At 43.1% G+C, this 2,470-nt stretch overlaps 1 pseudogene; it reads right to left on the bottom strand.

Moving 5' to 3' along the window:
• Positions 1-1,223: 1,223 nt before the first annotated feature.
• LOC101392440 (olfactory receptor 9A1-like) lies at positions 1,224-2,176 on the bottom strand (annotated as a pseudogene).
• Between the last annotated feature and the right edge of the window lie 294 nt (positions 2,177-2,470).

Raw genomic sequence — 2,470 nt, 5'->3', positions numbered from 1 at the left:
TTACTTAACTTAGCCTTACAGATGCCAGTCAAAACACTTTTTTTCAAAGTTATGTAGGTCAGCTCCCTTCTTCCCCATTCTCATCAGTGAGATCGTGTCATACATTAATAATGTTGGGAAGGCAGTTTTTGCGCTCAGTCTTTTGACCCCTGCTTGACCGCATAAGAATGGCAGAAATATTAACTGACATTAGTGGTGTGACAGGAACGGGGGCTGAGACGGGACAATATTGGAACTAAGACATGTGGATTGGGAGCTCAGGGTAGAGCTGGAAGACAGCTTGGTACACTTGGTCCTTGTGAGGAAAGGGAGAGGGAAAGCAAATATACAAATGTAGCTAAGAGAGAAGGGAGATGGAATGGACACGTTAGGATTGAACAATGGGAAAAATGCAGGGAGAAGTGACCAGGGGCTGTCTCTTTTGCTGCCCCCTCTGCACTCCTGCTGCAGCTCAGGGACACAGCAAGGTCAGCTCACCCTTGTAACTTCAGCTCCCAGAACACAGCCCCATTGCCCTCCCACATTTGGGGCTGGTGCAATGACGTGAGTGATGCCAGATAAGAAAAAGCCTCTTTCCATGACCCTCCCTCCACACCCTGAGAAAGTCCATAAATTAGAGACACATCTATATTAACACACATTGGGTACTAAGTGGTAAGGAGTCAGGGTTGTGGAGTGAGTTCATGCTCAAAACTGCCAGTCAAGAAAATCTACAGAGAGGTACTGTCACTATTGGACCTTGGGGCAGGAACCTCAAGAAAAGGTTGAAGCCTGAGGTTGGTCTTGAGATCATTTAGGAAGGAAATGTGGGGAGCTTTAGGCAAAGAGAAAATCCTGAAATCACAGGAAAATATAGAGGAAGATGACCCCAGTACCCAGAATCAAACATTTAGGTCAGCTGTCAGAGAATGAATTCCACTTTTCCTTGCTTTTCCCATTCAAACACCTGAGTGTTCTAAAAATCTCACATATTTTATATATTTACACTTGTCAAATTATATTGTAAGACGTATTATAACTTCAGAAATGTGTATAAACATATGCATTGCACTTAAAAGTTAATAAAGTGAACTCCCGTGTAGGAACCATCCAGTTACAAAATGGAGCACTGTCAGATCATAAACTATTTGATGATGAAAATGATCATTTCAGATTTGAATGAGTGCTTTCAGATTACCCAGGTCCATGATGATGACTCTGTGACTGTCCTTGGACAGCAACTCCTAATCCCCGAGGAGTAGACAGCAGCGTTTCATGACATCTAGAAAGGCCTCTATGAATTTGTCATTCCGGAGGGTGAAGATAAAAGGATTCATAAAAGAGGTCATCCCTGAAACCATCAATGACGCCACCCTATTGTACTCAGCTGCCTGCATTTGCTTGGGTTTCACTTGGGTTTCATGTAGAGGAACAGGCAGCTGGCATAGCCAAGCACGACAAAGGTGAAATGGGACACACGTAGAGAAGGCTTTCCTCCGGCCAGAGGTTGAGGGGATCTTGAGGATGCTGGAGATGATGTAGGTATAGGAGACAATTGTAGGGATCAAAGAACCAACAATAATGAAAAGAGCCATTAAAAAAAAGAACAAACTGTGAAATGGCTGTCATCACAGGATAGTTTGAGCAGTTGCCCTTGGTCACAGTAAAAACGGTCTAACACATTTGATTTGCAGAAAGTAGGCTGAAATGTGCCATAGACTGACCAGACTTGAAACAGAAACCCAAACATCCATGACACAATTACCACCCAGATGCAGGTGTGGCTGCTCATAATAATATTGTACCTCAGAGGCTTACAGACAGCCACGTAAGGGTCCACAGCCATTGCTCCCAGTAATACCAACTCTGATGTACCCAATGAAAGGTACCAATAAAGTTGTGCAGCGCATGCAGTCAAAGATATTGCCTGCTTCCCAGGGAGCAGCAACCCCCAGAGCATCAAGGGGACAGCAACAGATGTGATCAGGATCTTCAGGACAGAGAGGTAACCAAGGAAGAAATGCATGGGGGACTGCAGACGTTTATCAACACAGACCATTATGATGATGACCGTGTTTCCAATAAATGTCACTGAGTAGAGGAAGAAGAAGGTGGCTAAAAAAATAGTGTGTAGTTCTTTGGAGCCATGGAAGCCAAGGAGATAAAATTCAATGGCACTAGAGTAGATCTTCAACATTTAGTCCTGTGCTCTTGCTCTTTGTGAAATCTAGAGAGCAAAGGAGAGAAAACATATTTCTAATTTCAAAGAACTAAAGATATTTCCAGGTTGAGGAAATATCCCCTCTGCTCTTAGGCTCCACATCAGGACCAATTGGGTTCATCTTCCTCTATTGTCTGTACAAAGCTGTTTTATGAAGAAAATATATAATATATGAAGATAAATGCATATGTCTAAGAAGATAAGAAATAGTAACCAATACCACATCCTAGACATGAAAACCCACCCACTCCAGGATGCACCCTTGTCTCT

Source organism: Ceratotherium simum, chromosome 1 (assembly GCF_057802395.1).
Source record: "Ceratotherium simum simum isolate JZ-2026a chromosome 1, ASM5780239v1, whole genome shotgun sequence".
NCBI classification, from domain to species: domain Eukaryota; kingdom Metazoa; phylum Chordata; class Mammalia; order Perissodactyla; family Rhinocerotidae; genus Ceratotherium; species Ceratotherium simum.
This window is presented reverse-complemented; position numbering and strand designations above follow the sequence as displayed.